Below are 27559 nucleotides of genomic sequence, written 5' to 3'. Positions count from 1 at the left end.
AGCAACTCACTGCCCCATCACCTCACTGCTCCCCCCCAGCAGCTCACTGCCCCATCACACCTCACTGCTCCCCCCCCCAGCAACTCACTGTCCCATCACACCTCACTGCTCCCCCCCCAGCAACTCACTGCCCCATCACACCTCACTGCTCCCCCCCAGCAACTCACTGCCCCATCACACCTCACTGCCCCCTCACATCTCACTGCTCCCCCCCCAGCAACTCACTGCCCCATCACACCTCACTGCTCCCCCCCTGCAACTCACTGCCCCATCACACCTCACTGCTCCCCCCCCCAGCAACTCACTGCCCCCTCACATCTCACTGCTCCCCCCCCAGCAACTCACTGCCCCATCACACCTCACTGCTCCCCCCCCAGCAACTCACTGCCCCATCACACCTCACTGCTCCCCCCCAACAGCTCACTGCTCCCCTACTGATCACACTGTCCCATCAGTTCACTGCTCCCCCAGCTCACTACCAACATCACACCATATGCTCCCCCCATAGCTCAATGACCCATCAAACCTCATTTCCTGATTACACCTCACTGCCCACATCACACCTCATTGCTCCCCTTGCAACCTATCATTCCCATCACAAGTCACTGCTCTCCCCATCCCACTGCTCCCCCAGCAGCTCGCTGCCCCCACAGCTCACACTGCCCCATCACATCTTACTGCTTTCCCTGCAGCCCACTGACCCCTCTCACCTCACTGCTCCCGCCTCCCCCTGCAGCTCACTGCCCCACAGCCCCATCACAACTCACTGCTCCCCCTGCAGCTCACTGCCCCACAGCCCCATCACAACTCACTGCTCCCCCTGCAGCTCACTGCCCCATCACAACTCACTGCTCGCCCTGCAGGCCACTGTCCCCTTACAACTCACTGCCCACATGAACACCTCAAAGCTTACTGCAGCAGCTCACTGTCTCATCACACCTTACAGCTCCCCGAGCCCTGCAGCTCTCTGCCCCCACAGCCCCATCACCACTCACTGCTCCCCCTGCAGACCACTGCCCCATTACACCTCACTTGTCCTCCTGCAGCTCACTGCCCCATGATACCTCACTGCGCTCCCCCTCTCACAGCTCACTGCCTCCTCACAGTCCCCCTGCAGATCACTTCCCCCTTACACCTCACTGCTCCCCTACTGTTCTAAATGCACCCAAAACAGGTCAAACTGCCACGTGCCACCCTTACATCCACACTGCTCCCCTTATGCCTCTGAAAGCCTTTCATACTATCCATTTCACCCAGCACCTTAATTGACACCCCACACACACACACACACTGATTGCAGCACTGCTCAGTCCCGTGTAGCCACGCCACCCTGGTCAGACGTCTCCTTTCCAGGTCATGTGTTCGGAACAGTCCTGACTCCTGCAGCCCTGCTCCATTAGTGGCACAAAAAGCCTGAAAGGAGCGGCCTAGGGGCAGTTGCCCTTCTGCCCACCTGGCCAGCCCTCTCCTGGACTCTGTGGGACTATTTTCATGGGAGGCCTGGAACTACAGCTCCATCTGCCCCACTGTTAATCCGGCCCTGACAGTATGTGCCAGGTTGCAGAGCTGGGCCTATCTCACACTGGGTCCATCCCTGTAACGGCATATGCACCAGCTGTATGAATAAAGAACTGTAGTATACAGTATGCAGGGGCGCCGAGAGGGGGGTGGGGGGGGAGTGGGGAGCCTCTCTTAAGGCCTGATTCTGAGTCACACCACACACACTACAATTGTGTCTTCTACACACACATGCACAACCAGATAGCGTGTGCGCACAGAGTTGGAATTGAGGACCACAGAGTTCTCACGGTATCAGCAAAGTCTTTGTATTTGGCGTTCCTGGGTGGTGATAGGGAGGTGGCTTAGTGGATGCACAGAGATGGTCCGTCTTATGGCTGCTTTATGGGAGTGTTGCCGATAGTGGATGCATATAGAGACGCTCAACCACTCACATAGGAGGCCATACTCTGACAGAAACACTATCTGTCATAGGGCTATAGGGCTGGTCAAAATTTTCGATGATGTGACCAATGGTGCACCCAAGACACACCAATCGGTATAACAGCGTATATGGACGCTGTGAGTGGACGTCTCAGACCTTACACATTTGGACGCACGGATGTACGCCAGAGAAGGGCTTTGTAGCGGCATTTGCATAAAGTCACAGACGGGCAACTAACAGACACGGACGTGGCCGCGTTCGATTCAGAAACAGACCCTTATGGTGCGTACACACTGGGCGATAAAGTGGACGACTGAACGATAACGATATCGTTATCGTTCAGTCGTCCACTTTATCGGCCATTTTTAACCCCAAAAAGATGAACGATGACGACGACGCGTGTTCCCGCGGGTCGTTCGTCATCATCGTTCATCGGGCTGACATGCAGGCCAACCTAACGATCTCGTCAGATTGCTGCATGTCAGGGAATGGGGGAGAGAGCCCGGCGCTGAACGATATCGTTAATGATATCGTTCAGCGGCTGTGCTCAATGTTATGAACGACATTGAGCACAGCCTGCCGGGGACAACACTACACGATATGGCTCAGGGAGCATATCGTGTACTGTGTACCCACCATTAGAGATCAATGGCCCTGATTCAGAGCTGTACACAAACCCGACGGTTTACGTACACCCCCCATGCTTGGCGATCTGAGCATGTGCAGATCTGTGTCTGCGATGATGGTCGCAGTGCCCCCTAAACCGCAGCATGTTTGTGGGTGGGGAAGGGGCAGCGATAGCCAGTGTAATAGAGAACGGGGGGGGGGGGGGTTTCTGCCCTGCTTTCTGGGAGTGCAGAGACCAGTGCAGAGACTCAGCTTCACTGGCCCCGGCTGTGTGAATTTCCCAGACATCCTAAGTAACCTGAGGGTTACTCAGATGACTGATGATCATGTGGATGAACGGATTCTGCATCTTAAGATGCAGCAGCGGGTCACAAAAAAGTGCAGTAGGCGTCATTCTACTACAGGTGCCCAGGGTCGTATTCATTTTTCGGAAGGCCCTTGGCTACTCCTGCACCTAGATGAGGCAGAAGCAATGGTAATGTAGGGGTTAACCCAGTAGTAACCACACAGCAGTATCTCAAGTATCTCACCAGCAGTATTCCAGTGATTGCCTGAGGTTGCTGGGCATTGCAGTGCACGATGTGCAGAATGCACCAACAGGCTCTATACTTGGTGCTGGTGCACCTAAGCAGTGGTGTTATAGTGCAGTATGGCAGTCCCTTGGGCTGTAGCAGGGTCAGAGAAGCCCAGCACGCACACAAACATGTGGGAAGCTGGAGGAGAGACGCGTGCGGCATTGCAGTGTATGTGCGATAGCGCATTTCAGAGGAGTGACCTTCAGAAGGAGCCATGGCGGGGGTATACAATCGGGAAACCGGCTGCCTTAATACCGGCAGCTGGCTTCCCGACTGTCATATCCCGGCGAGGCTTAAATGCCGGGCCAGGCGTCTATATCTAGACGCCTGTCATTTCCCCGACGCCGAGAGACTGGCGCCCGCCATCCCGATGGAAGCCGCGGGGAGGGGGGGGGGGGGTTAGGTTTAGGCTAGGGGAGGGAGGGTTAGGCACCCCTGGGGGGGGACTTAGGGTTAGGCAGCGGGGAAGGGGGGGTTAGGCACTTCGAGGGGGGATTAGGGTTAGGCACTTGGGGGGGTTAGGGTTAGGCACCCCTAAGGAGGGTTAGGTTATACTTACCTTAGGGACGATTGGGATTTCCAGCGCTGTCGGGCTCTGCTGATCTGTCGGGCTGCCGCTGCCAGGAATCGATATGCCGGCCATGCGGCAGCCGGGATTCTATACCGATTCCGTGGCGGGTAGTAGTGCCCGTCTGCTCCAGGCTAGGTGACAGACTCAGCACAGAGAGGAGCTGATCTCTCAACTAGAGCAGCCAGGTGGGGGGGGTGGGGGGATTGGCTGAGAGAGTGGGGCCTAGGGTTACTCCCCTCCTGTCACCTCCTCTATCCAGCGCTGCAGATGCCTCCTGCTGCTATTACATATTTTCATACAGCAGCTGCGTCTAAAGACACAACTGCTTTGTGAACAGCATATAACTCTGAATCAGGCCCTAGATCATATTTGCCGACAATCAGCAGTGGACGTGGGCAGTCATTGACATCACATTAGGGGCGGAGCTGGGGGCGGGCCATGTGAATGCATCATCGTGGCCCCACCCCCTCTTCACAATGCCGTTATTTTTAGCATTGTGAAGCAGGGGGCGGGGCCACGATGATGCGATTCAATGCGAATCGCGTCACCAGTCCCCCTGCTGCAGGGGTTTCAGGTTTATTCTGAGGGGTGGGCGGGAGGGCTGGGGAATGCCGGGAGGCTTGCCTGCCTTTCCGGGGGGCCGGGAGCGGCACCCGAAAATCAGGAGGCTCCCGGCCAAATCAGGAGGGTAGGCAAGCCTGCCCTAGATTACCGGAAAGACTTAGAGCCTGATTCAGAGTGGGAATAGAGAGAGAGATATCTCTCAACTGTGAATCTAAACAAACCATATTGCAATGACAGGGGTGTAAATATATACATTTTTTTTACATGTGGGGTAAATACTGGCTGCTTTTGCATCTAGCCCACAAATACTGCACAGCTTTATTATTACTCTACAATTTAGATGTCAGTTTGGACACCTCCCTCCCAAATCTACATCTCTCTGCACATTATAAATCTGCCCCACCTGCAGTGCAGCATGGTTTCACCAAGATGATCAGTTGAGAGAGATATCTCTCTCTGTTCCCAACTCTGAATCAGGCTCTTTATCCCCCTCCCCAAAATCCTAGCTCATTTTTACAAACAGTATCAAATTGGGAATATATTTTCCTTCATAGAGAACTTGTTAAAGCTCCTACTCACATAACATGACAATGAATTTCCCCAGCTGATTCACCCATTTCAACAGAGTAAACGGTTTTGTTTTTAAGCGCACCTCCTGTCAGGTTATCCCTGCTCCCTTGCTGCCATCTCTATGGGAACCATTGCATCAGGTAACCAACCTCAATAATTTATTTATCAGTGAGGGACAATAAGGCAAAAACATATGATGTAATTAGTGAGTCCCATAGTGAATTACACACATACTTCTATCGAGAAGACTTCAGGAGAGTTTATTTTTAATCCAGGTGAAGGTTATTGAAAGCTCTTGGGGGTCACAATGTCCTGTGTGCCTGCAATACATTTTTGTGCTTTTTTATTGTACTAATCCTGTATACAGCATATGTTCTGCTTGTGTTTTAAGGGTTCTTTCTTAAGCCTTTTTTTTTTTCCTGGGGGGTGGGTTCAGGAATTTTGAGGATTTCACGGTGTACCATGGTCAAACACATATTTTTAGGGGTTGGGTACGAGGTGCCGGCGCTCGGGATCTTTGTGGTCAAAATTCCAAAGCCTGCATCCAGACAGGGGGCCTGATTCAGCAAGGATCGCCACTGAGAGTACGCACGCAAAGGGCCGATTGTTCTGCGTATGCATCACAGTGCGCGAACCAGCAACTGCGATCAGGACTGCAATCGTAGTGACTACGCAGACCCATCGCAGAGTGATTGACAGGAAGTACAGTTTGTGGGAGGTGATGGGGGTGGTCGGTAAAATGCAGGCGTGCCAGTGCATTTGAACCCTGTTGCAGGGGTGTGCATAAATTATCCACTGCGAGGCCATAAGCAGCTTGGCGAAAACCGGCGGGGAAAAACACGTGTTTTGTGAAAACGCACCCGCCGCACACATTGTGCTAATGGTGGGTTGTAGGTGTGACCCAGCACCAAGTGACCCCCACCAGTGGCAAATGCAGGATTTCTAGAGGGTTTCCCAATGCGCAATTTTAGAGTGAGTGTGTCCTGCTTATATATATTGAGTGTCCATTAACTCCAGCATATGCGGACCATATACTGGGCCCACAATCACAATAAGCCATTATATACGGCAGTAGGGCCCTCCTGTCTGAGCTGAATGCTTTTATGTCAGATGTGGGCACAATTCCAGACTATTGGAGCAAGTGTGGGAGTCTGGGGGAGCAGCAGAAGAACCGAGCACTGCCCTGGACATATATATGTACATATTGGGGTAGATACCGCTTTGCCTCTTTACCTAGGCGAAGCAGGAAGCACTACCGATGAGATGTAAGAACATCTCATCGGCCGGAGAGGGCGAGCGTTACCTCCCCCCTCCGGCGCTACCCGCTAGAGACAGCAGCGCATCAGCCTAGTGCTGATGCGCTGTGTCTCTGTCCCGGCCGGCTCCACTGAGCATGCGCGGGATCTCGCAAATATCGCGAGATCCCCGCGTGCAGCCTGGAGCAGCCGCAGCAGGGACAGCGCCGTCCCTGCTGTGTGGATAGGCTAGCGCCAGGCTGTAGCTGTCGATAACAGCTACAGCCGGCTGAATGGTAATGCGCCCCTGTAATTTGCCGCCCAGACCCCCGATCATACATCGGGGAGAAGCAGTATCAGCGCACATAACGTGCGCTGATACCTCTTCTGGGCTTCATACATCTACCCCATTGTGCTCTAAAGCAGCACATCCATAACGGTGCATGGTTTCCAGATCTCCTAGCTGATGTACTGGTTATTTATTACTGGCTGATACATGTGAAAAGATGGTGCAAATTATTTAATACTGGAATTACGCAATTGCACTCTCCGCACACACTGCGCTAACGGGGAGGGGAGAAGAGGTGGGTGGTGCAAGTATTACCCAGCGTCAAGTGACCCACCCCAAAAAGCGTTTTCCCCAGCAGACACCACCTCACTTAAAGCGGAGCATTATAAGCCACCTGGCTAAGAGTGGGCATTATGTCACCCTGCACAGCAGCAGTATGCTGCACCCAAATCATTGCCAGCGTGGTGCCCAAATGGGACCTGACCCAGAGCTGTACAAAACGCTCTACCCCCCACTGCCTGGCCTAGAGCCCCTGACAGCAGTGGCCGTTAGCCCCGCCCCCCGCCCGTAACGCCGCTCACAGCAGCGATGGGACCCAGCCCCAAAGGTCTGCGCCAGCGGCGGGGACAAGCGGAAGCACCGCTGACCCCCGCCGCCGCCCTGTTGGAGCCCAGGGCCGCGCCCGCAGTAGCCGCGCGGGCCGCGTCCCTCATCAATATGTGGCGCGACGGGACCCGTCGCTGCTGCATATCACCGCCGGGAGCCGGGGCTGCCGAAGCAGCCTCCGTCCCCGGCGCAGCTGTCACCAGGCAGTGACCCGCGCCGGCAAAAGAGAGCGAGCGGGCCGCACATGCCACTGGGGGAAGCAGTATAGGGTGAGACGGAAGGAAAGGCAAAACAAAGTATAAAAGGTAAACTAAGGCTGAGGGAAAATAAAAGACTGAACAAAAAGACTGGAGCAAGAGAAAAGATAAGAAAGGGAGAAGGAAAAGAATAGACAAGGATAGAGAAAGAAATAAGAAGTAAATAGCAAAAAAAAAAGAGACTATGCATCAACTTATACAATGAAATGCACAGAGCACTTCCCTGACTCCTCTGCTGGAAATGTCAAGAAACAAAGAGGTAGAGTCTTTGGCTAACAGACCTAATATACCAGCAAGGCCAAACCCCCCAGGAACCCTATAGGCTAACACTAATGACTGACACCAACATCATAATTCTTAAAGGTATACAGCTACCACAACCACGGGGTTTAACCTGGCTCATTCATACCTCTTTTCCACCAAAAACCAAGGTCTGACCTGCGTTTTTGGACATGGTTCCAACCCAGGTCAGACTGCATTTACACTGCACCTTCGATCTGGGTTACTCCCAGGTCAGACCTGTTCACACTGAACCCAGGTCTGCCCTGCTAAACCTGTGAGGTCATAAAAAGTGGGAAGTGACTGGTCCACAACCACCAATCAGCTAATTTTAGGCATGACCCAGGTCGGATAACCCAGGGTCACACCGTTTACACTGCACCATTACCCAGGTCCATCCTGGGTCCAACCCTGGTAGCTACCTGGGTTGGATTGCTGGGTCACTTGACCCGGGTTATTTTTCAGGGACCCTTTTACACTGAGCTGCGACCCGGGAAGACCAAGCAAAAACCCAGGTTTTTGCTCTGGTGTAAAAGGGGTATCAGATTGCAACTGCCTTACACTGCCCTTACCTGTGGCGCCTTGTCACACACAGAGATCACTGTGAGGTCACTCGCTAGCCATGTGCAGAAGAAGTGATCAGGTGCCCATAAAGACATGAGAAGAGCCATCACGACATTATCAGATAAGATATTTGACACTTGACTGTACTCTGACTTGGGTAGCTTACCCCAATAGTTTTCTCAGATTATAGTTCTTGAAAAGAACATTTATTTCTGTACATTAAGAATAATACAGTTACCTCATATTCTTACAAACGCATGAGCCCTTCAGTGATGGACGATTTACCATTTTTGAGTTAATAACTGTTCGGGACTGTTATGAATGGAGTTCAGAATTCATGTTCTTGTCTCTAGGAAGGAACTAGTTCCAGCTGATATGCAGAGCTGAAACAGGTAATTCCATCATTATTAGGTTTCATGTATGTGTTATGGTATTGCTCAGTCTTTCTTTCTCTAGCCATATTTATAAGCATCAATGCTCTTATGTAAATCAACTGGCCACCACTTTTGCAGATGTAGTTATTTCTCGGGTGCCCTTATCACTTGTCAAATGAAGAATTAGGAGTTTATTCATCATCAGGGGCTGTATGGCCCCCCCAATAACAACGTACCCACCTCACTGTGGGGATACCTATCACTGGAGCAATGACAGCATTGCTCTGATGTGGGGACAGCTGCTCCGAAAAGCAGCTGTCCCCGCGATCAGTAACATTGCTACTTCTGTAGCAGCGTTACCTGTCCTCGTCGCCAGCTTCTGCACATGTGTGACCCGAGGTCACGCATGCACAAAGCCGCTGGGGAAGCAGTGAGGAGGCGGCGGAAGGAGTGGGGCTCTGAGAACTGGCGCATTTGTTCTTGCAGACAAACTGCAAAAAATGAGAGTGCTGAATATCAGGTGGTCCTATCAGACCCCTGATGATGAATGGCCCGTTACCTTAAATATGCGGAAAATAGCGTTTCAGCATGTGTAATGGGCCATTACTGGATGATGAATGGACTCCTCAGTTGGATGTAACTGTTGGTATCCTCCTACTTCTGATGTCATTATTTCTGAATAGCTGTAACTAGTAGACTATGGGCCTGATTCAGCAAGGATCGCTAATGCGATGGCGCCTGCAATCGTGTACGCAGGTCTGCTGCAAAAGTATGCCAATATGTGCAATCGCAAAGCACCCGCACGGACAACATGCAGACGCCCACTTCCCCTCTCGCACATCCGTAATACCTTGCAATCCAGCCAAAACATCGGTAACATCGAAGAACATCAGAGCCACTTGTACATTTACAGCAGGTCAGACCTCACTTATAAATTGCTAACTTTCCTGTACGCAGTGAGTACACAAGCTGCGTATGGCATCGTACTGGCTAATTTATGCACGCCACTGTAACGGCGTTCAAACGTACTGGCACGCCTGCATTTCACCGACCACCCCCCTGTCACCTCCCCCAAACGGTACTTCCTGTCAATCACTCTGTGATGGGTTTGCGCAGTCACTGCGATCGCAGTCCCAATCACAGTGAGGCATTCGTGCACACGCACTGCGATACTCAACAATTGGCTGTCTGCATACGCGATCGCATCAGCGATCCTTGCTGTATCAGGACCTAAAACTCTCTGTTTGGCCGCTTGCCGATTACAGCCTAAGCAGGGGATTGGAGCAGTTTTCGAAGGTTTACCACAAGACATATGTATTCAAAAGATCCACAGCAGATATCGGAGATACCAGCTTCAGACCCCGGGCACAGCAATCCGCATTGAATTCTATGGAGCTGTAATGTGCCCATATGCATCAAGCTCCAGAAAACTTAACTTTCCGGAGCTTGTACCTGATAGGTAACACCACCTATAGATGGCATTGCCTACAGAAGCCATAAATGCTTTATTTCGCAAAGTTCCCCAGAGTCGGATCCCTCCCCGATAGTGGCCACTAGCGCATGCGCAGTCCAAATGCCATGCATGCGCATTGCTTTACCCGAGTCATAAACCCGGAAGTGAAGAGATTGCCGTGACAGCTGGGTGCCGTGGGACTGTCCCGGCAAGAAGAAGATGATACATGCCAGCGAAGATCCCTCAGGTAAGTAGGCGATGATGTCTGTTAATGATCACATTATAAATGCGATCATTATTAATACATCTCACCAGTGTCTTTTGTACCTGTGGTGTTTCCTTGGAATTCCTACTCTAACCTGTTCTCTCATCTCTACATCACTCTCTGGAGCTGATTCAGACCCGGTCGCTAGATGTGAACGCTCGTTCCCAGCGTATGGAAATTTGGCTAAGTGACGGCATGGCAGGCGATCGCACGGCAAGGCATAAGCACGCCCACTATGTCTGGCCGTGCAATAACTTTGTATATGCAGATGCCCACCAGCCTGTCTTAAGATGCCCATTAATGCACGTCATCTCCAGGAAGTGTATGCAACCATCGCTACATCGGGTACCATCGGAATGCGAACGCAGCGCTTGAGGTTGACTATGCCCTACCTCAAGCACTGCGATCACTTGAGTGTAAAAAACAGCCGGTGACATGCACAATGACGCTTCTTTTTAAATTGTGCATGCCTTTGAAACGGCGTTGGGACGCTCAAGCACGCCTGCGTTCACATCTACACTCCCCCGTTTCTAGTGGCCAGCCCCTGTTAACACCCACAAACGGCTTCTCCTGTTACTCACTCTGCTGGGCTGGCTATGCCCGGTGAGCGAACACATCTTGATCTTTTGCACTGGTTCGCACATGCGTAATGCGATGCATACGCATGCGCAGAATGCAAACAGCGGCCAGCTAAGAGCGAACGCTTCTTAGCGTCAGGGTCTGAATCAGCTCCTCTGTTACCTATGTCCACCTCATAAATCTCTTTTTCTCCCTCTGCTGTTTAGTAACCGCTAGGTTACTAAAGGCTATTTAGTGGTTCTCACCAGTGAAGTCAATGGTGGGAACCGCTCATTGGCTGAGACAGGCAGAGGCTCACTTCTCTTAGCCAATGAAAGCTCAGCACCGGGATTTCTATACAGGTAGTACTGTCCTTAGAGGATGGTACTAAGGGCCCGATTCAGACCCGCTCGCTAGGCTGCGTTCGCACATAGCCTGCCGATGTTTGCAATGTGCGCATGCGTATAAGACGCAGTGCACATGCGCAAACTAGTCCAATGCGATCGGGAAGCGTTTGCTCCCTGCACATAGACGCCTCGCTAGAATGAGTGACGGGACAAGCCGTTTGTGGGTGGTGATGGGGTGGTCGATGGAAACGAGGGTGTGGTGATGCGAACGCAGGCATGTCTGTGTCTAAACGCCGTCTCCGAGGCGTGCATAATTAAGACGCAGCGTCATTATACATGTGACATGGCTGAATTACACACTGAAGCACTCGCAGTCCTTGCAATTGGGTATGGTCGACCACAAGTGCTGTGTATGGGTCCGATGTTACTCGATGTTACCGATTGTTGCATACACTTCCTGGAGATGATATGTATCACTAAGGAAAAGTGGCCTTCTTAAGACAGGCTGGTGGGCATCTAAATACACACCGTGATCGCACGCCAGACATCTGTGCATGCATCTGTGTTATAAGGGAAATGCCTGTCAAGTGACGTATGCATCGTTCGAGTCAGAACAACATATCGTTCATGCCTAAACACTGAACGATATGCCGCGAATCGTTAACAAGATTGCCAGATCTTCCTGCTTGTAGGGAAGATCTGAGGATACGACGAACGACCCGTGGGTACATGCATTGGCATCGTTATTGATATTGCATTCTGCTTGATTTGTCATTCCAATGCGTTGGAATTGACAAAATCGTGCAAAATTTTTTCTAGTGTGTAGGCACCTTAAGTTTCCCTTTTTAATCTTCCTCTTCTTGTGAGTTGTGTATGACATTTATCCTTTTAAGTTCATGTTCTTTTTTCTGCATCCTTACAGTATTCTCTTCCTCATTTGTGCTTGGTATCCTAGCCTTTCCTCTATTTATCATTTACCAATCATTTATCTGCATTTTAATTGTTTCATTCTCTTCAGTTATCATTGTCCTATTCTGATCTCAATTGTCAGCAAATCTCCTCTATATCTATTTAGAGCTTGCTGTCACTGTCTCTCTCATTCTATTTCTGTTCCAGTCAGTTATTCAAGACACTGACTAACTGGCTGACTGACTAACTAACTAACTACTCTTTTCAACTATTAATCATTTTATTTATTTTGTTATTGCTCCCATTCATTGAGTATCAATCAAACAAATCTGGCAGTTATTCATTTAGTTAAATTGACCCATCCCAGCATCCTTTTGAGGTTATTAGTAAGTCATCCAAAATACTTTTGCATCAACTTGGTTGCCCATCCACTGTGTCTGGGAAGAGAACCCTTGCCTCTCTGCTGTGGTGTGGAGAAATGGAGAAGCAATAGGGCTTCCAAAGACAGTGCCAGAAGAGCCAATCCCTGACAACCCACTGCAACCAGGTGACATCAAGCCTGTATTAATCCACTATACTTTAACATCTTATAAATGCATTTTGGGTACTGACATAAAAACAGCACTGGTTTATATTAGGATGAATCCATTCTTCCATTCACTCAGACCATATTTTTTGTACCACTGGCTACCACATAACCCCAATGCGTAATCTATACAACGTTGGATGGCAAGCTGGCCTTTTTTTCCAATACTTCAAATGTTTTTTTCCAAATATATGATTTGTGGTTGGAGTAAAAAAAAGCGTAGTTTATGTTTCTTCAGTCCACATCAATTTATTGAAAAAACTTTGTGGCTTATTTACAGTAGCATAATGCTTCCCATGCCTGTGGGCTCCTTGTGTTGGTGGGGAAGGGTATAGAGGGGATCCAGTAGGGACTCAAAGAGGGATGATGATACCTTTAGAATACTGGGGCATGCAGCCTAGTTCGCCCAATCTTTGTAGTTTGGGCCACACAATGCCATTAACATTAGAGAGGCAGTGCATGGGCAGTTCCACTGTGCATACCCTGTTGCACTTTAACTCCAAGTTGGGGGGGCACCACGGGGGAGGCCATGCCTGACAGTGCCAGAGATGAAGTTCCACCATATTTACTAAGCATTGTTTTGCATACTTCAGATGTAGACTTTAGCAATGGGGTCATAGACTGACTTCCATTTTGTTTTCTTGCAAGTAACACTGCTGTACTGTGAACTGCTGTGTGAGCTAAAACTCTCTGCACATTCTTTGCAGCGTTTTATATATATATATATATATATATATATATATACGTACTGTATTTCTGAATCTTACAGATCTTGCCGTAACTCCAGCAGTTCCCTACATAAATTATGGAAATTTATGGTTTGCAAAAACTTCATATGGAGCTTTATGCATATCTATATAGTCCATGAGTTTACATTGCTATATAAAGTATATAATTTTATAATAATAGATAAAAAAAAAACATTTCCCAAGATAGAAAAAAAAATAATAATAATAATTCACCACTGTAGAATGCAGGATCTGTCCCACAATTACCATGCTAAAATGATTTCACCGTGGTAATTTAATTCAGCTGATAAAAAATAAGACTATTTTATCCTGCCTGCAAATGATTTTGCTCATATCAGATCTCATATTAACAGTGTTGAGACGAAGCCTAAGAAATATCAAGTACCAATAATTACATAATGCACACGGTAAATGAGCAAGCAGTAATTAAATATCTTATTTTAATAAATTAAACTCAATAAACTAGAAGCCGCAAAGTGCTTGTGAAGAGTGTTGCTGCTTGCCTGTGGGGACAGTTTGAAAATGAAACCAGTGTAGTGTCGAAGTGGGTTATAAAGGGCACAGAAAAAAATCTAATTATGAGCCGACTACTACGTCAAAATTAATATATTATATGTTCACTTATGCTTTGTATGCACAGTAGCTGTAAACATGAGAAGGGCTAGGTAATTGTGTTGGGGAGAAATGTTAGCTCCTTGCAGGGGTGGAACTAAGTATTTGAAGGCCCCATAGTAAAAGTTTATAAGGACCTCTATGTACCACCCTGTGGTGAAAAATGTATATAACACATGTAACTTTGACAAGGAAGATGGGCCGCCCTCAGCTCTGGGCCCCATAGCAACCGCACCCCTTGCATCTATGGTAGTTACGCCCATGGCTCTTTGCCCTGGTAATTTTCTGTCTGGAGTGTCAACTGGACCTAATAGATATGGGGCATAAGTCTAATGGGCAGGCTGAGGCTGTGTACCCAAAACGCAGAATTGCCAGAGCTTTTCAGAAAAGCCACAAGTTGTCAATCCTCCCCACCAACCTCTCAGTTACTAGAAGCGCTGGTGAGCAGACAGGTCAGCAGGACTCGTCCTAAGCACGGCAGGAGTTCAAATAATGGGCACACCTTTACAGTTACTTTTTTTGGCACTGCAGAAGTACTAGTAAAGACAGCGGATGAGAGAGGACACTTAACACGACCGATCTCCCAAATCCTGGCACCTAAACACTCAGAGGCACCCTTGTTTGACAGAGAAGGGTCCCCCTTAGCAGCTATATCCTGGTTCTAGTGCACCGATCTCCACCATCCTGGCGCCAGTAAACACTGGGGAACCCCCATATGATGCCATAGGTTGTCTATTCTTGAAAATGGAATGTGTTGTTGGGCTGCCATACTTTTCCAACACATTTTCTGCGTTTCATTCAAACTAATAAAAAAATATATATATATATATGCTTTATCGTTTTCAAGGGCAGATTTTTATTATGAAAGCCTACTTTTTGATGTTTTGGAAAAGTGGATTAGTGCTGAAGCAAGAACCATACAGGATTTCCTGGTGGTGGCTAGAAAAACAAAAAATACACACATTTGAAACAGTGATTTAGAAAATAATTTTCTTTTGTTCATCTTGGGTATTGTCTTTGATGTGTGAGGAGAAATAAGCCAACTAATGCTTTTTTTTCAATAAAATTCAAAGTCTTCTTCTGAAGAAAAAAATTCCCATTGATGCTACTGCATCAACGGGAAACGGACGGAATCCCGACCGCCGGCTTTCCGACTGCATAATCCAAGCAAGGGTTAAATGACAGGCGTCGACATCTCGACGCCTGTCATTTTCCCTACGCCGGGAGCCTGACACCCGGCGTACCGATCGAAGGTAAGCCGGGCGACGGGCGCAGACAGCCGCGAGGGTTGGGGAGTGTTAGGTTTAGGGTTCCCGGGGGGGATTTAGGGTCAGGCACCCCCCCTGGGAGGTTATGTTTAGGCTTGGGGAAGGGGGGGTTAGGGTTAGGCACCCCCGGGGGGAGGTTAGGGTTAGGCAACCTCCCCAGGGGACTTAGGTTTAGGCGGCGGGGAAGGGGGGGTTAGGTTTAGGCACTTAGAGGGGGGATTAAGGTTAGGCGCTTAGGGGGAGGTTAGGGTTAGGCACCCCTAAGGGAGGGTTAGGGTTTGGGGGGGGAATTAGGTTAGTTTATACGTACCTGAGGACAATTGGGATTTTCTCCTCTGCCGGGATGCCGCTGTTGGGATTAGAACCGCCGGCCATGCTGAATCCGCATCAATAAATACTGATATTGGTGGTTTGAATATGAACAGCAAAAAAGAGTTCTAAAATATGTTAGTTGGTGAAGAGGTTAAATTACCAATCACATTATAGCTGGTCTTTGGCTTGGCGCCCAAGGAGCACGCTGATTGGCTGTCTGCTCTTACTTTTACTTAGGGCAGGCAGCTGTTTACCTAATTGCACTGTGTTCAGGGCCGGTGCAAGGTTTCTTGGCACCCTAAGCATTTCTCCAACCTTGCGCCCAGCTCAGATAGCTACACAAGTCCTTATGCAGTGCCCCCAGTAGTGTCCCTTATACAGTGCCCCCAGTAGTGGTCCCCCTATGCAGTGCCTCTTATATAGTGCCCCAGGTAGTGGTCCCCCTATGTAGTGCCCCTTATATACTGCCCCAGGTAGTGGTCCCACCAGTGCAGTGCCTCCAATAGTAGTCCTCCCAGCAGTGCCCCCGTTAGTAGTCCTCCCAGCAGTGCCCCCAGTGGTAGTCCCCCCTAGCAGTGCCCCCAGTGGTAGTCCCCCCCAGCAGTGCCCAAAGTAGTAGCCCTCCCAGCAGTGCCCCCAGTAGTAGTCCGTCCCCCCCAGCAGTACCCCCAGCAGTGATCCCAAGGCCAGACAGACACACACGTAAAAAAAACTTCACTTACCTTAATCCCCCCTCCTGCGTTCGCTCCTCTGTCCCCCCGGGCCGGCCCGCTCTGCATGATGGGAGAGACCCATCACCCACTACTGGAGCCAGAAAATGGAGCTCATGAGTGAGCTCGAGCCCGGCTCCGGCAGTGGGCGCTGCAGCTGATGAGAGTCTGTCTGACTCTCTTCGCTTGCTAAAACAAACACACAGCTGCCGGCGCCCGCAGCTGTGTGTTTGTTACTGGTAGTGTAGTGCGGACTGCACTTATGTGCGGTCCACACTACACATCAATCCAGAAGCGCCCTGCAGTGGCCAGCGCTCTTAGGCAGCTACCTAAGTTTGCCTAGTGGTAGCGCCTGCCCTGACTGTGTTAGAGTTCTCTTATTCGTCTGTATTTCTGACTGACAACTGCTTGGACCATGATTGGTCATTGCTTGCCACCTGACTTAACCTCGGCCTGGGCGCTTTGGACCTTGTTTATCCTTACCTGAGTGGGTACCTGTAATGTAAATTGTAAATTTGTGTTGCTCATCTGCTAATGCAGATCAAATCAGTAAATCATTTTAGTACTAGTTATTAGTGATACACATCCCTGCTATTTTAGTTTAGTCGTTTTTATAGTGAAAAAATTAGAACTAAGGAAAATTATGTTTGAATCCAAAAAAGTTGCTCAAAATTGTATTAGCATGTAGCATTGATGTGTAAGACCACTAGGTGGCACACACACAAGTATTATGGGTCAAAATAAGACAGTAAAAAAAAAAAAAAAAAAATGTTTATTTTTAATGAGGTAAAACAAAATAAAATAAGAAAAAAGACAAAAACTTATTTCTATATAATTAAATCCAGCTTTACTCCAATTCAGAAGACATTCTAAAATGTAATTCACTGTTCAGTTCTTGTAGGAAACAAAAACTAACATACAAGCTGCACGCTATTTGCATCTTAGGTATACATCAATAAATGTCCATCTTAGATTGCCTAAGGCCATAAATTGCCATCACCAAAAATTAGTCTATTTAACATTGAGGGTTATTTACTACCGTTGCTCAATGAAGCAAATCTGCCGTAAAACTGAAGCCTCCAATCAGACATTGGCCCTGACTCTTTCGCACACATCGGCGATGGCGTATGTAGTGGAGCAATTCTGTTTCTTCTACGCATGCTTCTACGTCACACTGCGCATGTTTCTAGATAGCTTGCACGCAGAGTCTGATGTTTGATTGAGGCGCACAGGAGACGGTCTCAGAAATCTTTTGACAATCTATTGGGCGTTGGGAGGTGGCTTAGCGGACATGGTCCACCTTATAGGCGTGTCATAAGAGTGTCGCGGGCATGTTGCTAAAAGCGGTTGCTCAACCGCTCATATATTAGGCCAGTGTTGGCTAACCTTGACACTCCAGCTGTTATGGAACTACATATCCCAGCATGCACTGCTACAGTTTTGCTATTAGGGCATCTAAAACTGTGGCAGGGCATGCTGGGATATATAGTTCCTCAACAGCTGGAGTGTCAAGGTTAGCCAACACTGTATTAGGCCATATTCAGATGGCAAAACTGCACCTGCCAATAGGGCTGATGCAAGTTTGATGGGGCGACCGATGGTGGCGTCTAAAGAGGCACCAATCGGTATTTTAGCATCTATGGACGCCGACGCTGGACGTCTCAGTCCTTGCACATTTGTACGCACGGATGTACGGCAGGGAAGGGCTTTGTAGAGTTATTTGCATAAAGTCGCAGACATGCAACCGGCACAAGTCGCGGTCACAGACGCAGATGTGTCCGGCTCAGAATCAGTCTCTTTGTCTTTTATCTGACTAGTATAAGTTAGAAAATTAAAGCTAATGTGTGACTGGTTGCTACACTTATATTATTATTCATTATTATTATTATCATTATCATTATTATTATTATTATTATATAGTTTTTAGAGATAAATGGAAGCCAAAATACCAAGACATATCAGATAGCTTTGCTAAGATGCATCTCCACACCCTCACTGTGCGCCATTTCATGTGAATGCCACTGATCCGACTTTCCGGTTTCAACTGTCTCATACCTGCCACTGAAAATACTGCCACAAGTTCCCTGCATCAGATGCCTAATTACGACATGCAAATCCACTTGCGTCCAACTGTAAAACAGCCCCATAATGCAAATAGCACCATATGATGAATGGGTATGATGGGTGGAGGGACAGATGGACGGATGAATGGAGGGATAGACGTAGGTGTAGCTGGAGCGTTAGAAATAGGGATGGATGGAATGTTGTAATATTGCGGGATCATGGTTACAGACCCACATTGTTCTAGTTAGTCAGGGGTAAACGGGTCTTATCTAACAAATGTATATTTTCTTACTTACTTGCATTTTCTGACACATATTCAGCATTTACCACTAGAGGGCAACAATTGCAAAAAATAAACAATCACATTATTTCTGTTTGAAATAACTTATTGCACTAACACAGTATTTGGTATGATTAGGTATGAGATAGATAGATAGATAGATAGATAGATAGATAGATAGATAGATAGATAGATAGATAGATAGATAGATAGATAGATAGATAGATAGATAGATTATCAAAACAAAACAAAGTTTGGGCAGTATGCAATTATTTCATAAAAAATGTACACAAAATAAACATTTCATACAGTATTTAAAATAGATAATGTGCTTTCTGTTTTCATCAGAGCATATAGCAAGCCTTTCAGTGCTAAGATGAACTTACATTGTGACAGATGAGAATTGTGCCTTACACTAACAAAAGCCATAAACTTGTGCGCACTCTAAGCTGCGATGTGACCTGGAAGTAAGTTCTGCTGTAACTTTGTAATTCATGATGTCAAGATACAAACAATCTCTGAGAATTGCCTGTCTGTGTCATTTTACTATTTATTTCAACCTAAGGGGTAACCTTACTAAGAAACGAGTCTGATCGAGATGACAATCTCTGGTAAGTTTAGGCATGTTTCTCAACTCGCAAATTTACTAAAGGCAAACTCTGGTGAGTTTGGGAGAGAGTTCTCTCTTTTCACTCGTAAAACTCGGTTGAGAACACAAACTCGAATCTTATCACCATCGGGCAAACTCGGAAGTACTTTTCACCTAAAATATACAGCTCGCAAATTTACCAAGAATCAAGATGACAATCTCGGGTCAGATGACAGCAAACTCTCTGCCAAATTGAGGTTTTAAACACTCACCTCTGGAGCTGCGAGTTTGCCAGAAACATACACAGATCAGTGTGATTTGTGTATGTTTCTGCCTGTAAATATTAAAAATAGGGTTAATTTTTTTTTTTTTTTAATGATGTAGGGTCCCCCCAAAAAGCATAACCAGCCCCGGACTTGTCAGCCAGTCCTCAATCCTAAAATGACAGGGAACAAAACGAGTAGGGTTCCACCGTAGTTTAGGAACCAGCACCAGGCTGCAGGGCCAGTCCTGGTTTTAAATATAAGGGGGAAAAAAATTGCATAGGGGTCCTCCTATATTTAAAACCAGCACCGGACCCAAACCGACCGGTGTGTAATGCCACAGCCAGGAGACCCTATCACCAGGGGTCCATGGCCAAAGCATTAACACCGCCAGCCAGTCAGGCCAAGCTGGGGATCTCAGGGGAGATGGGGACCCCCAAGAAGAGGTCCCCCCTCTCCCGAAACCCCAGGCTTGGCCGGCACCTGTATCTCTACTGTAAAATAAATAGTTAAATAAAGACACAACACACACACCATATACAGTCAAATTTTATTACATACCTACCTATCCCATTCACACATACTTACCTGCTGCCAGATGTTCACGTCCACTTGTCCCATGTAGAAATCCGTTTGAATGTACCTGCAAAAAAAGATCCTATACTCACCTCCATCCTCGCGCTGGTCTCCGTCGCATCCAGGGGGGTCATTGCAAAAAAAAAAACAGGCAACCCGATCCATATACTTACCATTAGCGGTGTGTGTGTGTGACCACGTACACTGCTAACCGGCTCCTGACTGATCAGTGAGAACTGTCAGGAGCCGCCAGCGAATCAGTGGCTGCTAACTGTAGAGCGGATGCTGATTGGCTCCAGCTCCTGACATTTCCCATGTGGGCTGGTCAGTGAGTCAGGAGCCGGAGCCAATCAGCATCCGCTCTACAGTTAGCGGCCGCGGATTGGCTAGGCACAGTTGCACTGTGGGCGCAGTTGCACTGACACAGACAGCCATGTTCAGGCTGAGATTCAGCGCTTCCGTAGGGCTGGTGCAATCTACAATGGTGCGACCGAGGACGCATCCTAACACGCACAGTGATGGATTAGCGCCGCAGCTGGTGGGATTTCTGTAGGGAGACAAAGCATAAAGACGTAGATTAGCATTAAGACGCAGCTGCCACTGTGTAAGGAGATGGAATGGCGGTTGCAACTGCATCCACCTCTGAATCAGACCTGATGTGAGGAGGAGAATGAGTGGAGAAAAAGCAAAAGCACTAAATCACAAAGACCATACAATCTGCATCAGTTGTGTCTGTAATCACATCAGTAGTACAGTACAGTGCTACAGTCCCGTCACTGGAATACATGTACATGTCTTCTGTCCATGGTACTGAATTAGTCAAGGTACATTCAGTACTGTAGCTGTATTTCATCAGACAGAAAAACTAAGGGCCTGATTCAGAGCCGTTCGCTATTTGTGGTCGCTCGTTTAAAAACAAGGGGTGGCTATTCAAATGATCCGTACGCACATTGCAGTCTGTTCACACCTCTAAGTCTGAACGAGCGAGCAAAACATACGCTCGTTTATTTGTTAAAAACGCCCCCTGGCCGCTCGCATCCTACGTCATGTCCGCTATTTATTAGATTAATCGAGTACATCGACCAGCGTATGAACTGCTCGCTATTCTTGTGGTTGGTGTTTGCTACCACAAATTTGCGAGCAGTTCTGGCTATAAAATAACCCAGTGACGTGGTCAATGACGCTGCTGTTTTAAATATGCACACCCATAAAACGCCCGTTTTGACCTTTAAGCACGCCTGCGTACGGATCTCCACTCCCCATTTTCAAGCACCTTCCCCTGTTACCACCCACATACGCCTCATTCTGTCACTCAAAATAGCAGGCCCTCGCTATATTGCGTACCAACGATTTTCGGCCGCACTGACTGGTTCGCGCATGCGTACTAAAAACCGTACGCATGCGCAGATGTGCGAACATCGCTCGGAACGAGCGTACTGCCGCTAACGAGCGGCTCTGAATGAGGGCCTAAGTTCTTACCTTCACATTAGTGAACTATTTCAGGACTGGCGGGCACATGGACACATTAAAAAAAAAATAACATTTTAATGTTGCCCCGTCATAAAGAAATTTTTTAAAACCAATTAACAATTCACGTTGTTCCTTTAATATAATTAATAAATAAAAGTAAACAATAAATTTCCATCTAATATATTAAGAAAACAGTATTTCACTCATAAGATAATTATCTTAGACTATCTATCTCCCAATTCAATACATAAAGATTGTCCTCATTATAAGTATATTGTGATTCCTCTCCTTCTAATTGACGACCTCAGCTATCTAGCCTGTCACAACCGAATTTATGCCTTTCAGTGTTTTGTTCAGCTGATTTGCAATGGGTTCTAAACCTGCCACTTAGTTCTGGGGTTTCTATACTTGTAATGGTAAAACATTTGCTGATTAAACGGTATTATGTTCTTTTTTAAAGTCTGGATTCTATGAGGGACTGCAGTGATTTGGGCTTTAGTAAATCAGGAAGGTTATGGGATGCTGGTGCTCGGGATCCCGGCAGTCAGAATCCTGGTGCCAGCTTCCCAACCAGGGTACAATCCCGACATCTCTAGGTAAGTAACCCTAACCTAACCCCTAACCCTACCCTTAATCTTAATCCTCCCTCCCCGGTGCCTAAACCTAACTTCCCCTCTCCCCACACCCTAAACTAAATCCTCCCTCCTTAATGCCTAACCCTAACCCTCCCCCTAGTGCCTAACCCTAACTGTCCCCCTAATCCCGCTACTTACCTTCAGGATCACGGCGGTCGGTATGCTGGCACTGGTATTCTGATAAGTGTCAGGATTCAAGCATTGGAATTCTGAACGCCGGAATCCCCGCTGTCGGAATTGTGAACGTATTCCAGTAAATCTGCTGGATGCATTCACACCGGTAACATACAACAATCCCACCATAAATGCAAACTCACTGCTTAGCTGGTCATAAAATGTACGGTGAAAAAAGCATACTATGATCTGATTACCATCGGTTACATGCATCAATATCTGGAAGGTTTATTTAAATAAATGCCAGCACTCACAAAAATAAATAAATAAATGAAAACAATATATGAACTATATCTGAAATTTAAATAAAAAATTAAACCAACCAGCAGGATGACACTTTCATCTTCAAAAAAAATAAATAAACAAAAAATATATATATACACTACCGTTCAAAAGTTTGTTGTCACCCAGACAATTTCTTGTTTTTCATGAAAACTGACTGTTATTTATCAAATGAGTTGCAAAATTAATAGAACATATAGTCAAGACATTGGCAAGGTTAGAAATAATGATTTTTATTTGAAATAATAATTGTGTCCTTCATACTTTGCTTTCGTCAAAGAATGCTCCTTTTTCAGCAATTATAGCAATTATAGCATTGCAGACCTTTGGCATTCTAGCTGTTAATTTGTTGAGGTAATCTGAAGAAATTTCACCCCACTCTTCCTGATGCACCTCCCACAAGTTGGATTGGCTTGATGGGCACTTCTTGCGTACCATACGGTCAAGCTGCTCCCACAACAGCTCAATGGGGTTGAGATCTGGTGACTGCACTGGCCACCCCATTACAGACAGAATACCATCTGCCTGCTTCTTCCCTAAATAATTTGGAGGTGTGCTTTGGGTCATTGTCCTGTTGGAGGAGGAAATTGGCTCCAATCAAGCTCTGTCCACAGGGTATGGCATGGCATTGCAAAATGGAGTGATAGCCTTATTTCTTTAAAATCCCATTTACATTGTACAAATCTCTCTTTACCAGCACCAAAGCAGCCCCAGACTATCACATTACCTCCACCATGCTTGATAGATGGCGTCAGCTCTTCCAGCATCTTTTCTCTTGTTCTGCGTCTCACATATGTTCTTCTGTGTGATCCAAACACCTCAAGCTATGATTTGTCTGTCCATAACACTTTTTTCCAATCTTCCTCTGTCCAATGTCTGTGTTCTTTTGCCCATATTAATCTTTTCCTTTTATTGGCCAGTCTCAGATATGGCTTTTTCTTTGCCACTCTACCTAGAAGGCCAGCATCCCAGAGTCGCCTCTTCACTGTAGACGTTGACACTGGCGTTTTGCGGTACCATTTAATGAAGCTGCCAGTTGAGGACTTGTGAGGCATCTATTTCTCAAACTACAGACTCTAATGTACTTGTCTTCTTGCACAGTTGTGCACCGGGGCCTCCCACTTCTCTTTCTACTCTGGTTAGAGCCTGTTTGTGCTGTTCTCTGAAGGGAGTAGTACACACTGTTGTAGAAAATGTTCAGTTTCTTGGCAATTTCTCTCATGGAATAGCCTTCATTTCTAAGAACAAGAATAGACTGTTGAGTTTTACATGAAAGTTCTCTTTTTCTGGCCTTTTGGAGAGTTTATTCAAACCAACACAGATGCTCCAGATACTCAAATAGCTCAAAGGAAGGCCAGTTTTATAGTTTCTCTAACAACCAAACCCATTCTCAGCTGTGCTAATGGAATTGCACAAGGGTTTTCAAGGGTTTTCTAATCATCCATTAGTCTTCTAACTCGCTTAGCAAACACAATGTATCATTAAAACACTGGAGTGTTGGTTGCTGGAAATTGGCCTCTATACTTCTATGTTTACAAAGACACATATAATTCCTTTAAAAAACACATTTGCAGCTAGTATAGTCATTTACCACATTAACAATGTATAGAGTGTATTTTTGATTAATTTAATGTTATCTTCTTTGAAAAAAAACTGTGCTTTCCTTTAAAAAATAAGGACATTTCTAAGTGACCCCAAACTTTTGAACGGTAGTATATATATATATATATATATATATATATATAATTTTTATTTTATTTGCAATATTGGAGCAGTGGTATGTCAGATAACACTCACACTTGTGTGATCTGTGCTAACGGATATGTCACAGAACGTTGAAGCTTGGAAACGACTAATATATTGGAACCAGTGAATCAATTTTAGATTAAATATCTCTGATTAGTATGGTCATATAAAATGCATAGTTGTTTGTACATACATGTATGAAGTATTTAAACAAGTTCCTAAAACTAAAAAAAAATAATAATTTAAAGAGCTGTAATGAGTTGGTGTATTTATTATAGCAACAGACCACTAGTCTGTTTTGCTAGTGTAGATACTTTTTATTCTTACATTTAAATATTGTGACATTATAACATTTTTTGTACTGTAGGTAAAAGCTGTCCTTTAGCACTTCAAATGCCATTTTTGTCCACAATTCCCACAAAATGCCAGAATCATATCTGGGAGAGATAAATCCCATTTTCCTTAGAATAGTGAGTTAGAAAAAAAATTGTCCAATGTATCATTTTAATCTCAGAGATGACAATGATTTATGAGCAATCATTCTGAGACTACACAAAAATATCTTGTAAAGTGCTGGTCCTGAAAGAATGGTAGGAAGAACTTTGAAGTACATTTTTGCTGGCATGCTACAATTCCACAAATTTGCGTGGATGCACTTCAAAAGAACAGAATGGGGATGTTAAGCAGCATTTGTGCAGAATGGAGACATCAATAAATTTTCTCTAAAAGGAAAGTATTGAGCATCCATATTTTTCTGCTGCATAAATCACCATAGTTGAGGACACCACCCAGATCATTTGAAAACACCATTATATGTGTCTTTGTAAATGTTCAACTTTGCTAGAATTTAGAATCTCCTTGAACCTGAATTATTAGTGCTAATAAAAATAGATACAAATATGTAACTTTTCATGCATGTGGCAGCCAGAATGAAGCACAACAGATGAATTATAGACAGCTATAGTGGATTAATTAGGACATAGTAAGTTTTTGTGTTTATGATGTTGCTGACTCTATTGGAGTCAGTAATCTAGTGTTTCAACTCATTGCGAAACCAGATCTGTATCACTGAAAAACAAATGAAAATGTGTCCAAAATTGTAAAACAAAACTAGGAATTGCAAACTACTGATTCAAAAAAGTGTTATTTTTAAATAAAACAAGTATTTAGTAAGAGACTTCAGTGTAGCACTTGGGAAGAACTGCAAGAAGGCCACTATAAAACAGCTTTCTTAAATTAAAAAGAAAAAAACTTGTGGAAAACAAGTTATTGCAACTAAGGAAGGTTATATTAATTAATAATAATGTGTAACAAAGTCTATGTATTTTTAATTAAACAAACAATAGCAAATTGTATTTGTATCCCATTACTTTACTACAAAGTGTATACAACACATGTATCCCAATTTCTTGTGTTAAATTAATGAGGTCTAAAATGTGAGCTGCACACACCATAAAACAATAACATGTTTCAAATATTGATGTATTATACAGAAAGGACAATATTACCAATCATATTAATATTAATTATTATTATTATTATTCACATAATAATAACATATAGTATTATTATTTATATATTATTATTATTGTTATTTTTATTATTATTATTATAATTATTAATAATATTTAAAAAAATAAAAAAATCATAAGGAAAGAAAACGAAGGTAAAAAATTATTTCCAAAAACAGTGATTATATAAAACAAATTAGTATTTACTAATTATTTAATACATTCCATCATGGAGCACTTTTAGAATAGGTTTTGTGACACTAGTGGGCAGGTTTAAGTACAAATAGACAAAAGTATTGGTGCACATAACATTTTCTTTAGCATCTAAAAAGATATAATATGTTGCGGTTGTTGATGTTATTATTAATAATAATATTTATTATAATAAAGTTAATGATTAAAAAAGTCTGCCAGGTCCTCTTAGAAGATACGTTTGTACAGATTATTTTATATGTGACTACAATGCCAAAAGGTGTATCAATTACTTTGATTTTTTTTGTGTAAACTCAGTATTTTGTTACAACACAGTTCTTAGAGAGTGTACACTATATTATGTATAATCCCTGTGTGAATTTCAATTTACTGCCAGTGATGACCACTTTCAGATTTTATCCTTGCTCCTCACGAGTGTAATGGTTGCAGCAAGAACATTATTTTGTATACAAAGTACTTTTTATAGTTCTAAGCCAATTAAAAATAAATTACACTGTTAAGAAACAGTTTGCCGTTTCATTAAAAACAAGACAAAGTAAAAAAAATAAATACATATTATAAATTCAGGATAATGAATTAAATCAGACTTCAGTACCTATCTTTGTTTGGGTTTTAACTTTCTATTAACTTTTCTGCTTGTATCAATCTCTCACTAAGTAATGGACTGTATCATCCAGTAGTTTAATGAAACAAATACTCTAACGTAGCAAGTTTTCTGGTTTGTAAAATAATTATATTTGGTAGACTTGAAAATAAAAAGTTATCGGTTCCTGATGTAGAATCTACCCATTGGAAAGCAGACAAATAACAGTGAGTTAAAATGGGTCTGTCATTAAATCTATCATTAAACTTTGTTAATGATATGGCAGCAATCTGTGTATTAGAATACAGAAAAGGAAAATGAACAGAGTGAATAAACAGTATCACAATATTCGGACAAAGAATATATATACAGGGCAAAATTTAATTTACATCAAAAACTTTCAAAATGAATTAGTCGCCATACAATGTGAAGCTCCGCCCTCATCTGGAATCAGCGATTGAACAATACCAAAGGTGCCTGAAAGTGGAATCAGTTAAAAAGCTGTGAAATATCATACATTTGCATGTTGTTACACTAGAATTATTAAAATAAAAATATCTTTAATTTAGTTTTTTTATATACGCTTTAAGTACAGTAGAAACTATGGTAATATAATTTGTTATATACAGTTCAAAGACTACAATGTTTTAATAATTTTTTTTATTGAAACACCATGAAGTCTACATATACATAATGTGACTGTTAATATATCTTCTGGACATTGAATAAAATCAACAATCACATCAATATACGTTTTGTGCTAATGTTATTTATACAATTTGTGTATAACACAAGAGAATAAACACAGATATTCAGATTGTCCAGTAAAACTACAAGGTCTCCGTTGAGACCAAGAACTTGTCAAATATAAAACAATACTATGCGTTATACTATTAACCTTCAATCTAAGGACATGTACAACCATTCAACCCTCTATATTAAAGAGAAAAG

Source organism: Taudactylus pleione, unplaced genomic scaffold (genome assembly GCF_031769625.1).
Source record: "Taudactylus pleione unplaced genomic scaffold, aTauple2 ptg001165l, whole genome shotgun sequence".
Classification (NCBI taxonomy): Eukaryota; Metazoa; Chordata; class Amphibia; order Anura; family Myobatrachidae; genus Taudactylus; species Taudactylus pleione.
Note: the sequence above shows the minus strand (reverse complement) of the source record.